Consider the following 13696-nt stretch of genomic DNA (forward strand, 5'->3'; position numbering starts at 1 on the left):
TGCTGTTGTGAATTCATCAATTAAAAAGATTATATACAATAACGTCTGATGAATGTGCTCCAAAAAAACTTTCCTTTTCTTTGCAGCTGGTAATCAAATCCTGAAATACCATGGTGACCAGTCTGTTGTGGCTTGAAAGATGCAAGAATGTGGTGTAGCAATTTGAAATCCATTTCAGGATATAACCATTTTACTGTAGTTTTTCCTATGTGGATTGTTCTTCCAGTCACATGTTCCTAGAATGCGGTATATGCAGGTGCTTATATTTTAAGTTAAGTCTGAGATATCAGCCTAAGAGAACAGTTTTAAGTATAAACAATCCCTGAAGATGACTGGTTTGTGTCTGCACCTTACAGAAAGGTGTTACATGAAGTGGTGGTTCCAAACTTTCTTTCAGTCTAAGAAATTAAATAAATATCCTGAAGTTTCTCATTGCAGGATACCTTTCCAGACATCTGTAGGACTTATTTTTGTTTTCTGTGCAATAAGCAACTGAAGTCTATGCAAGATGAATGAAGGTTTTGTTTAGAGGGAGGATAGACTTTGTTTTATTGTTCAGTAAACAGTTTTCTTCCTTTGTATATTCTTATAAAGAACTTAAAATGTTGAAAATAGCACAAGCAAATTGAAATGTTAAAACACTACAGCAGCAGCATATTTAAAGTACAATATGGATGAAGTAATGGATACAAGAAATTTTGATATCAGGGATGGGAGAAAAGCTTTTGTCAGTGAGGTAACAGTGGGAGATTTTTGTTTCTTTTTGGGGTAGGTTTTCTGGTACTTCAGGTAGAAATGGAGAAGGAAGAGATTATTTCCTAAAGAAATCAAATAACGCAGAAAATTTCTTTTTCCAGTATACTTATCTTGAATGATCAAAGACTTTATTTGAAACACAGTTCTCTTATTGTCCAAATCTGTATTTTCCCAAGAACCTAATTTATGTTATCCCAGTGGTTTTCTAGATTAAGTTCTCATTTTATTTATCTTCCTGATTTTTTAAAAATAGCACATGAGATATAATTCTGTTAGTCTGCTTCGTTAATCTTCAGGGATTTGTTTCTTTAAAAATCAGTGCAATTGAGAAATCTCTCTATTAATAGGGTACATTTGGATACAGTGTTGTAAGTGTCTAACACATTCTTAATCTCATCTGTTTGTTTAATCCTCACCAAGCCTTTCCTGCTATTCCATTTAAGAGCCCCTGATATTTTTAATTTCAAAAAGAGAATTCTATTTTCATCAGCTTTTTGGTTAGCTTGCAACTGGTCTGTTGTAATTATTGCTAACAGATCTGTGATCGTGAGAAGACAGGATCTGTTCCATAGTCTAGTCACTGGAGAGGAATGAAATGGCAATTAAAAAACAGCATCTTGTGGACATCAACAAGTTCTGGTTTAGGCTGCAAGTCCTTGTGCATATGGAAAGCATAGGGAGAGATGGAATGCAGTTGTTCAGGAATCTTCACAGAACCATTCAGATTGGAAAAGAGCTTTAAGACCATTAGGCCTGACCATTACCCCAGCAGTGCCAAGTCCACCCCTTCACCAGCTTTAACTAGGGCTTTTTTCCTGGAATTCCTCTCACCTTCCCCAGTGCATCAGAAATGAAGGTAGAATTTCTTTATCTCAAATTAATGACAAACTTCTCCTGTAGTTCTCTTGTATTGAGCTGCAGAAGGTATTTCCCGTAGCACTGGGTAGCAGGTGTGTTTGGCTGGAGCTGTGAGTGGCTGGACAAACCCATGGCAGGCAGCAGGAAGTGTTCATGGAAAACACAGTGTGAAGAGTGCAGTAAAGCCATGAATACTTTATGCAATAAGCACTGATGAGTGTCACCCCCATTCCATTTCTGAACACTCGAGCTATCTTCTCAAACATTCCAACTCCTCTGGCTACTTCTCAGTGATTTTCCTGTGTGCTGGACCTCACTTGTATGCTTTCTCCTAAGTTCCCCCATGCTTTAATGGTTCTCTGTGCCCTGAGCATGTAGTTCCAGTGAATAGTAACTGGGAAGGCACTGAAAACTTCAGGAATAACTTATTTAGATATGTTTTAATAAGTGTTTAACCCACTATCTTGAAACTATGCAGATTTGGAGCTAAGTGTTGTGTTCCCATGGGAACCTAGGGAAATACTCATTCTAACTTCCTTATTCTTACTAGCATGCTCATCCCAGAGATGCCAGACTTCAGAATTGGGTTATATCCACAGCATAATGTGTTTTTGTTAGAAGAAAATATCTTGGTTACTGACAGTCACGATATCTCAACATTCAAGAGGAAAAGTGTGCATACAATATTTATGAGGCTACTAGAAGAGTTAGTACTGAGATCCCAGCTGAAGCAAATGGTATTTAATAGGAATTTTATGGTACTCTGGCCAGAAAACGTGCGTGTCTCTGATTTACCATTTAAAATATATCCGTGACACAGATCAAAAGATTTGTCTCATTTTAATGAGCATTGTTCATGGTGAAAGTCGTGATGCAAAAGCGTGTCCTGCTTCTTGAGCTGACTATTGTCTGTCCTCAATGTGGTCTTGCTGTCTTTAGTCCATGGAAGTGTGGTACCATAGCCTGCCTGAGTGCTCCAGTGCTGCTGCTGCTTCAGTGAGTTTGACAAGGGCTGCAGAATTTGTCTCCCTTTAATGTCTCTGCCTGCCTGCCTGTCTGTCTTTCTTCCTTATTTAAATGGTAGTTTTCACTTCATAATATACTTCTGCTGCCAGCAGAATAAAACTTGGAGCAACTCCCCCAGTTTTGGGATATCTTTTTTTTGTTTTTTAATAGATGGTGAATTTGCTGCTCTGGGCATGAATGGCTCTCTGACTCTAATTAGTAGGGTCATGCTGTTTGCTTGGCAGAGTCAAGGAGTGAGTTTGCAGTGGTGTTAATTTTATTAAAAAGGCCTTTTTAATAAAATTTTAAGAAGCAATGTGAGAGCATGTGTGTGTGAGTGTGTAACTGCAATATACAGCCAGAGGGAAATCACAGAGACACTGAATAGATTCAGCCAACCTGGGCAAAATTATTGTCTCTATTAAAAAGCAGTCATTGTTTCTAATAGCCATGGTTGAATTCTCTTCTTTGTGAGACCTGATTAAGTAAATCACCAATAGTTAAAGGCATGTGAAGCAAGCAGGTTTATTATGTGAATGTTCATGTCTGCTTGGGGTGAGGAGATGCTGCATCTCTTACTGTCTCTGCCATCAGCTACTAAGATCATATAGGTATAAACGGGCAAAGCAAGAAGTTGGTAATTGGGAGTGGGTGGTTGCAGTGCTCAAGAAGAAAAGGACTATATTGCAAGAAAAAAACCCATACTTTTTTCCAGTTCTCTTTTTGGGGAAGTGTTGGAGACAATGCCATGGTTCACAGAAAGTCTTAGCATGGCTGCCTGAGAAGCACCTTATGTTTTTGTTACGGGGGTGAATGTCTGGGGCTTTAGTCCTTGTCCCTCCTCACCTCTAGCTCAAAGAAGTGGGATAAATCAAAGCTGCAGCCTCTCCCCAACTTTTCTGTGTCACATTGCTCCGTGTGTTGTGGATGTTGGAGCCTGTGCTCAAACTCTGGGCTCTAAGGGGGATTGTGTGGCTAGCCCCAGAAGTTAACAGGAACAGAATGAGTAGGACAAAAAATGAGGCAATAGAAATTGAAATATAAACACAAAATAGCTGCCTTCTTACCAGACATACTCATTTGAGGTTACAGCCCTCTGCCTTTCCACTCTGCATCCCTTTACCTTATCTCCTGTCTGAGACAGTTCATTCTAGAACTTTCCTTATCCTGTCTTTTGAATTCCTTTCTGGGTACATATGAGCCTTGGGGCAGTGTGGAGCAAAGAGGTTGTGTGGTTTCTGGGGGACAGGGAAGCTGTTAACAAAGCAGAACTGAAAAGGATGAGGTGTGTCTGGTCCCTTACCATGACCCTTTCGTAAGAAAGATGTGGTTCTGAATGCTTTAGTGCCATTTCCCTGGGCCATGGGATTATTTTAGATATTTCAGAATTAAGTACTTCAAAGTCAAATCTCTAGCATGAGTATGTGCATTAGAAACAAAATGCATCATTTCACAGATGTCACACTACTTTTAGTGGCTTCAGAACATGATTTTACAGCTTAAAAGGAGGGGGGTAGAAAAGGAATGGCAAAAGGTAAATGCATATTCCAGTTCTTATATTTTTAAAGTAGATAACTCAGTTTTAGTAATTATGTAAGAAAAGACATCAAGTGTTCTAATGGAGCAAAGAGAAGGAACACAATTTTTACTGCCTTTCCTGTTTCTTTTAGCACATAGAACAATTAGCTTAAATATGCCATTTCAAAGCTTAAGAAGCTTTTATGTGGAAATGCTTGAGAAATTGTTACTGTGTGCTGATGTGAAAAAAGGCATTTATTTTCATTTCAGCAGCTGAAAAGATAGTTTCCTGTGATGCCCTTCAAAAGGCAGTGTTTTGTTTATATGGAATTGCAGTAAATCCTTAGCATAACTTAGTGGTGTGTTCATAATAAATCATTTCCCACAGCTGGCTGTCCTAGGGATCACAAAACTGTTTCAAGTTCTGCAGGTACATAGTAGGCATTCCCAGTGGAAATGGAACATTGCATACAAACACTAAATGTATTTAGAAAACAGGAGTAATTCTCGGTGATCTTTGCTATGTGGATTGCTCTTTTGGTGGAATATCCAGGCGGTGTTAAACCTTGCTGCTGCTTTTCTGTGTGGCTTGTGTACAGTTTTTTACTCTATATTCTTAATTTGACAAAGGGCACTGGCAGACTCTTGATTTCTTGTCCAGGTGATTAATTTCACCCAGCAGCTGCATACACAGAGACATTCCTGGCTTTAACCTCTTCATTTACCAGTTATGATTCCCAAGGATGGCACAGTGCCAAGCAGAAAGAAGCTTGTGTTCACCTCAGCTGTCCCAGTCCATAGGCTGGTGTGTAACATGTTGCTGGTGCAAATAAACCAGAATGTTGGGAGAAGACCCTATGTCTCGTTCTCTTGTCCTGATAACCTCCAGCAAAAGATTGAGAGAGCAACAGGGGACAACAATTTTCCAGTAATCCTCCCTCCAAGTAAGAATCAATGGGAAATGGCAGTGAGGTCTGTGGGAACAGAGCTAACTTAAAGCATGTGATTATTTTTGACCTCAGAGAGAGGACTCCTGTCCTGTTTTATTAAATTATGTAAGTTATTACTCACTGAATTAAGGTCTTGCGTGTTTCATTTTCACCTATCATGTTTTTCTTTTTTTTTTTTCCATTTTAGTAATGCGAACTGATGGTTTGAAAAATTGTATTGCTTCTTACAGGAGAAAGAAGAGACTAAAATAAGTATTAATGGTGTGGCACAACACTTAGAGTTGTTCCATGTCTAATGAATATGTAACAGTTCTATTTTCTACTTAAACACACAAAAGTTGTCAGAGTAGAATTAGTTTTATTTTTTAAAAAAATGTGTTTATCTAGGAAATTAATTTCTCTAGGGAGTGCTATTAAAGGCTGTGCAGAGTGCAACAACCTATTTGAGTGTGTTGGTGATCTGTTTCTAGAGTTAGGAACATTTTTATTGAATTGTGTTCCATATCCCTGCACCAGTTTTGTCTGTTTTTCTTTGCTGTACCATAGATGTTAATTACTGGAAAGAGCACAGTCATACAATCCAAAGCCACTCCTTTCCGTCAGTGCAGATAGGGAAGGTACATCCCTGCTTTGCTCCCCTGCCTTAACAAATCCAAGTTGGTCCTTCCGAATTTTATAGAATCGATCCAGAAATAAGCCATCTTGCCACAGGGATGGCAATGATCAGGACTTAAGGAAATGAAATTGTCTGGAAGCAGAGCACGTTTCATGGGTGCAAGACAGAAGACAGCAGGATTGCCTATCCCGTGGATCTGCATTTTGATACTGAACACAGCACACAAGAGAGATTTTCCAAGAAGTGCATCTTGTAGAAGAGTATCCAGCTGTTGGATCACAGGAGTAAAGCTCCCACCATTTCTCTGTGAGATTTTCAAAGTAATTAGGTGAACTCTCTACCTCTCCTTTGCTAAAGGAACTCACTGATTCTGTTTTGACTCTCACTTTCCAAGGCTGTTTTTTAAGCCCTTTGGTCAGCTCTTGAAATTCCTGCAGTTTTTTGTGGCTCTATACACACCAGATGTCATTCAGAGAGCATCTCTGACACTCCATTTTTTTAGTTCTCACTTGTTTAGTTTAGAAGAAAAGTAAAAGGTAATGCCTGACAACATCTCCTCTGTTTCAGGCACAGACTTTCTGCTTTGTGCCTGTTGTTGTGTCAGGTAGACCTGGCAATAGGAGAGGGTGGTTCCCATGAATCTCTCCCTGGCAATCCCATGAATTTCTCCCTGCACAAGAAAAACACACCTTTCTCCCATCACTCCTGGAACAAGTGCATGCTTGGGGGTTTTTTTTCAGAGCTGGACAGCTTTCCCCAGGCCCTTCCCCTGCTCCTGGTACCCTGAAATAATTTATCTCTCACTGCAACAATGCACTGGTTTAATAACTGGCCTCAGGCTATAAAACAAAGTTCCAGTCTAGGGATGCTGCTGACTGTGGTCTGGAAGGGAGAGAAAAAAATTGACCAGGAGCGAGTAATTGTTGAGTGGCAGAAACACCTGAGAGTTCTTGGTAAATCAAGAAAAATGGCTGGTGTCTGAAAACACTGGTGTGGTACAAGGCTGCAAAGAAATGTGCTTTGGCTTTCTGAGGTGATTTTATAGCACTTGGCTTTGTTCTTTCTCAGCAATGTAAGAGCGCTCTCAGAAGAGTGGGATTATTGGTATCCAGTCAAACACTGTTGCAGGTTTTGGGAAGCTCAATTGATAAACATTTGTTTATTTTCTGCCAGACTATGTAACATCCTTCAGTAAAATGCAATAGGTAGTCAGCAAAGCTGAAATTCAAACTTGCTTTTTAGTGAATCTGTCTTGGGGTGTCTTTTTGATGTGTATCCCCTATTGCTGCTCTGTGCCCAGAAATTAACTTTGTGCCTTTCTCTGCCTTTAAACTGAGCCTGAGAGGGGGGAGAGGAAAAAAAACCGAGCAAACTTTTCAAAGCAGTTGTTTCAAGGACACAGACACACACTCCTCTGCGTTCTTCTGCTGCAGTAGCAAGAGCAGAGGAAGCGCCCTGCTTGCTTTCCAGCCAGCTTTCAGCTCCTTTTCTCTGGAGGGAGATGGAGAGTTGCACTTTGTTTTCCTGGGACTTGGGTTTTTCCCTTCTTCTCTTCTGGACTGTTTCAACATCAGAACACATTGGGAGAATTCTCCACCGAGGCCCTGGAGGTGGGCCCACAATGACCCAGCTCTGAGGAGGAGGAGAGAGACTACACCTATGGAAGGACTCTGAAATTTTCCAGGTTCTTTCCACAGCGAGAGGTTTTATTATTTAGCATTGTAATCCTTCTCCTGTGTGTTTGTTATATAAATAGGTTTTTTCTCTTTCACTTTCCTCTGAGGAAAATTTTTTTTCCCCTGAACCTGGTGGGGGTAGGGTGGTTGTAACCTGTCTTCTATCAGAGGATATTTTTCCTCCAAATTTGTCCAAACCGGTGCAGAATGCCAGTGCACTTCCCAAGGAGCAGCTCTGGAGGGTGAGGGGGACCCTGTCGCTCCATTCCATGGGGTTCAGAGTCATTGCTCCTGAAGCTACAGGCATTTTAAGGGAAGGGAAGAAGAAGAAATCTTCAGCCTCCCCATTAGTCTATTTTATCCTTCAGTGAGAAAAATGTCTTTCAGTGTTTGTTTGGAGGTAAGGTCAATGCAGCAACTCTTCTATTATATATAACCCAAGCCACAGGCTTCATCTTCTGTTCTGGAGATTTATTTGACCCAGAGAGACCAGTGAGGAGCTGCAGCCAAGGGTAGAAAACACTTTATTTCTCAAAATTGATTGAATACCAGATGTGTGCCCACACTGGAAGAAATTTCAGGCCACAGTTACCTAAATTCATTTGCATAAAGGAATAAGAAACTTTCTGTTGTGTCAGCTTATTTCATTTCCTGAGATGTTCTCTCATTAGGGGGGATTACTTTAATTACTGCAATAATTATAATTTAACCCCATTCTATGTATCCCAGTGTATGACTGCAGAGAGAGACCTGATTCTTGCCTCTAAAATCTGTCTGTACTGACTCCAGTGTAGGCATCTGACCTGAGGAACTGAATGGTGACTATGGAGAGCTTCAACCAAGCACAGCTGGTCTTGTTATTTTAATGAGTATGAAAATCTTTAAAAAGAGAGTGAGTATCAAGAATGATTTGAAAGAGGAAAAAAAAAGTCTTTTGCAATATTTTCTTTGGAAAATAAACCTGTCAGTAATCTCTCAGGGTTAGCAGGGAACTTTTCCAAAGCAGGGATTAATGTCTGTTTAGAGAGGAGGAAGGATTCTTAGACAAGCTGTTGAATATTCTGGTATGTGGGTTCAACGAGCTGCTCCAGCCTGACTGCCAGCTCAGGGGTTGCTCCTCACAGGGTCCTGCTAAGTCAACAGTATTTAATTTGAGTTTGTGTTTCTGTCATGCCAACTTGGTCAGTTTGTTGGCTGCTCTGTCAAAGTTACAGCCTGGTGCATCAAAGCTTGAAAGCTGCCACACAGCTGGCTGAGTCCAAGTGATCAAAATTAACTCTGTAGCAAAGATGCATCGTATCAAGGAGCACAAGATGGAGTAGGCATCAGGTATGCGGGGAAAAATGTGAGGAGAAGGGAAATTTTATTTCTTTAAAACCCTATTTTATTAGAATTTACTTGGATTTGGTTTACTCAAACTTACATTAGTCTATGCAGTCTATTGCGGGCTGAAGGTAGAATGAAAAGAAGCTGCAAATTCACAGAAATTCTCCAGGTCAGAACTGTTATTGCTAATTGCAGAACTGTCAGTGTCATAAGGTTGTGTCATCTAAAGGCACTTTTGAGTATTGCTTAATACTTACCTGCTTATCTTGCACATCTGAAAGTTCTTCATCTGCCCAGTTATGCTTCACAGAGGATGAGTCTGGGAAATGTAGGTATTATTATGCTTTAATTTCATAAGCAAGTGGTAGACCCAGGACTGTTGACTCGTGGTCGCAAGGGTGTCAAGCAGGGCTTTAAGGCAAATATTGGGGATTTTAGTTCACTTAGAATAGGATCTGGCTTGTGAATGAGACAGCATTAATGTGAAACATTAGAGTTCCTTCCCAGACAATGTGTGTATCACAGCAGACGATGTTTTACCTCTCCATATGTTTCCCAGTTTAAATAGGAAGCCAGACAAATCATGAGGAGAGGAAATAAACATCCATGTTTATGGGTGTGAACTCTTAACAGCAATTAAGCTCAACAGATCTCGTTGAGATTAGCAGTTACCTGAGTCATGGCTTGTTCCACCAAACTGAAATTCTGCTCACTATGTAATTTAGGATTCATGTACATATGGTTATTGGAAATATAAACTGGTACCTTAGGGCAGGAAATGCAAAAAATGTCTAAAATGTATAAAACTATTTCAGGGAGTAGTTTTGTGTGCCTTAAAGCCTCCAGCTTGCATGTGATAAATCCAAACTTGATCAAAACAATACATACAACCTGCTGTGCTCCCCTCGCCCCTTAACTAATGGTAGAATATCTGCTTGTCCTTTCTTGTAATTAGATCAGTCTTAACCAGTTCTGCTCAAAATTGTGTAGTGCCCAAATATTTCCTTTGACTTCACTGACATTATTCCAGATTTATATTTGTGTGATGTAGAGCAGAAATCTGCCCTGGAGAATGTGGAACTCCAAAAGCATTCACAAAAGCCGTTTTTTAATAATAATAATAATAATACAAAAAGAAGATGTTACAGTTGAATGTCATTTGTCATTGTCTCCCATTTGCTTGTACCTAGTTATAAAGGAGGAATGCAGGGAAGCTCTCCCAGTAGCTGCTAGTTCAAACCTAGTTCAAAAAGAAAGCCCCTTGCCCCCAGGAATCTCTTTTGAGCAGTGGGCTGATCTCTGCAGGTCGCTGTTGGGAGTCACTTTAAATCAGCCTGTCCTTGGCTTTGCTGGTTGCCAAAACCTGTTATCTTCAATCCTGTTTAACTGGCAACTTTAAAATGTAATCGAGGATGTTATGTTCAAAGCACAGTGCTTTCTGAGAAGGCTTTTGCACTTTAACAAGTCGTCTTCTGATGCAATGAACAATGACCTCTGTCCTGTTTTGGGTAGAGGTAAAGCTATCATGGAAGGCTCGGGCCTTCTTTAAATGTCCCAGCTAAATATCCTTTTATATTTCTTAGGTCAAAAATGCAGATGACATTTCAAAGTCTGGGTTTTATTGTTTTCTTTATTCTCTAAGTAATTCCTTTTTCTCTGCCCTACTAAAGGAGTTCAGGCATAAGGGCTGTTCTTTCATAATGCCACATATTTGTATTGCACCTCTTACCCGGGGATATGAAAATAATTTGCAAATGTTAATTAAGGGTTCCATCTCAGTCAAGGCATTGACAGATTTTCTCTGGGAGAAGAATGAGTTGGGAGAAGGCTGGTGAGCAGTACAGGGTGTGTACCACTGACCTTAACCTCTCCTGATTCTCTGTCTTTGCCCTCCCTTTACCTGCTGCTTTGTTCTGAAGTGGTTTATGGCAAAACCAGTTTCCCAGCGTGGCTAAAAAAATGCCTCTTTCATTTTGGGCTTTAGGAGCACCATAACATAAATGGATTTATACTCGTGGGTTCAATGTGGTGTAGGTGCTGGTGAATCCATGAAAAGGAGCAGCTCTTGGCCCAGCAAAGCTGCGGATGAGCTTTGTGTAATGTTTGCAAAGACCATGGGTGTGATGGAGCTGTGCCTCCCCTCCCTCTCTGCTCGGTCCCCAGGTGCCAGCACAGCCTCCTTTCTCCTTGGGAAGGTGAGCTGCGGGTCAGGCCAGGGCTGGGGACACCTGGGAGCAGCTGGGGCGAGGTGCCCTCAGCTCTGCAGCTGCAGAATCCAGGGAGAGTCTTCGATCGGCTGCTGGCAAACTCAGCTCCTGCAGTCCCGCCTCTGTTTGTGTCCTGGTGTGAGGCTTGGCTCTGAGTGTGCCTAATGAGCACTGAAAAATGGCCCACTTACACTGCTTGGTGTTCAAGCAGACTTAGGAAAACCTTATAATCAGCTCCTGATTAGCAGGTAGTCCATTTTGCTGAGCAGCGAGGCAGGATAGTGAAGGACTGTGTTATTTAAAAATGCCTGTCTTGTACCAGCATGAAGCAGCTCTGCAGTGGCACCACTGCAGCCTGGGCTACCTTAGCAGGGGCTGTAGGCAGGTTTCTGGGGTGGCAGGTTCCTGTGGTGGGAAAACACTGAGCAATTCCCAGCTCTGAAGAGAAAACAGGGATGAACTCTATCACCCAGCCCGTGCTTGTGCTGCCCTCACTACCCTAACAGAGCAGCTCATGCATAGCCTTGCAATCACCTGCATTTTATGAAATGTTGAAGAACTGTAGGAGCTGTGATGCCCTGGAGCATCAGGCTCGGTAAGAAAATGTTAAGAAATTATGGAAATGTGCTGGTGATGAAGGGTAAATCTCAGAGCTGTCCCATCAGCAGCTGCAGATTCCACTCATCAGAATATGGACCAGAAATTTCATGGCTGGAAATTTGTTGTTTGGTCCTTATCATCCTCATGGATGGTTCGTGATGGGATCTGATCTGAGGACCCTGAGGACCTTCTCCTGCCTTCTCCCTACCACAGATAGAGATTTAAGGGCTGGGGTGAGTTTATCCATTATCCTGGGGAAAAAGCCAAAATTTCTTCTAGATACACTGCCAAGGTTGCAGGATTGTGTCTTCTGTTAGGAAGACTTGATTTAGACTTTGCAGATGATCAATTAAAAGGTCAGTCCAGCTTAGATCCCTTTCAGTTCAGGTCCTAACCTGCAGTTCCCTTAGCCCACTGTCTGATGCTGTTGCAAGGTTACGTTTGGTTTTAGGCCAGTGCAGGAGGAAGGAGAGAGATGTCCAATAGTGTAGGAATTGCAGACAGTAAAATTTGGATTTTTCATATTCTCGTGAGCGTTATTGGGGTTTTGCAGCCAAGGGAGTTGTATTGCATGAAATTCAGGTGATGAATCTAGATTTTCTGGAAGAGAAATTGTTTGGTTTTCATTTTATGCAATATTGAAATACAGCTGGACTGAGGGGGTTTGTGCCTCTTCATAGATATTCGGAAAGTGGAGATGCTGACCCTTGAATTGTACCTAACAGTATCATTACAGGAAAATCTCTTCTGTCAGTAGCTACTCTACACTGGCCTAGTTTCCTCCCAGCAGCTGCACAGCACGGCACCAGCAGTGTAATTCAAGTCTAAATTTATGGATGTCTGTTAAAGTGCGAGTTGCACTCTCATGCACTGCTTGTTCTCAAACATGTTAAAGCAGTTAGAAGATAAAGGAGTGGAGGGAAAGAAGGCACAGTAATATAATAATAGGAGTGGAAAGCACTTTTTCACATCCAGTCGTCTAGGAAAAAACACGTTAAAGGATTCTGAGAGAATGCTGAAAGCTTGGGGCTGTGGTACATGGCTCAAATTTTAGAGGGGAAATGTTCATCAGTGAAGACACTGCCTGCTTCTCACTCTGAAGGGCTGGTGAGCTCAGCTACAGCAGCAAAAGATAATCAGTTCTGTGTTCCTTCAGCATTCAGAATTGTAGTTGAAACCATCAATAACCTGGGATGCAAAGACAATGAAGGGCTTCTAGTGGTGGAAAACAAAAAGCTTTCTGAATACTTCTGAAAATCCCAGACATTAGCATCACAACCCTTTTACTGTCTGTTCCCATGCACTAATTATAGCTAACCTGCTTTGGCAGTAAATATCTTTGACCCTTTCAGGGTGAATTCTGTCCCAGGGACCCCCCCTCACTGCTCCCCCCGCTTCCCCAGCACGTTTCCTGGTGACCTCTGTAGTGGCAGTGTTAGCTCCCTACCTCAGCATTTTCTTTTTATAATGGGTTAGAGCTCTCTGATCTCTACTTCACCCCACTCTACTGTTTCTATGCATGTTCTTTTTTGTTGTTGTTGTTCCTTTTTTTTCTGTCCTTCATTGGCACTGTGGTTTGACTCTGTTTTTGAGGGGTTTTTTGCTGTTTTTGCTGTAGTAAGGGCCCAAACAGATTTCCCCTTTCCTCCATCTCTTTGTATTGTCTATTTTTCCTTACACCTTAATGAGCACCACACTCCCTAGGTTTTCCTGTACAATGCAGGGTAATCAACGGGGATTCTCCAACATTTTCTTAAATTATCCTGCCCTTAGCTGTTTTATTTAGTGCTTTTTCTTTCTCTTCATTGTCAGCTCCAAAATGAGAAACTGGACTTCATTTGTGATAAGCAACACACAAATAGAGAGAGAGAAATTCTGTGTTGAAAAAGGTGAAACTTGACTGATGAAGGATGGGAGGAAAGATGGTGCCCAGAGTGGTGAGTGGTGCCTGGAAATCTCCTTTTAACACCGTGTGCTGAATCACAGCTCTCCAGTCTCTGAGGAGTTAAAACAAAAGTAATAATATGTGTGAGGGGGAAAATACATTCCTAGAGATGTCTTCCAAGATGCCCTCATGTACCTGGGAAAATGGGAGAAGGAAGACAAGGCAATGTTCTCAATTCAAAGTGATTTTTTCCCCTGGTTCTTTAGTCATCTCTCTTGGTATTCATTCTTCTCTTTGTC

The sequence above is a fragment of the Aphelocoma coerulescens genome, chromosome 6 (genome assembly GCF_041296385.1).
Source record: "Aphelocoma coerulescens isolate FSJ_1873_10779 chromosome 6, UR_Acoe_1.0, whole genome shotgun sequence".
Classification (NCBI taxonomy): Eukaryota; Metazoa; Chordata; class Aves; order Passeriformes; family Corvidae; genus Aphelocoma; species Aphelocoma coerulescens.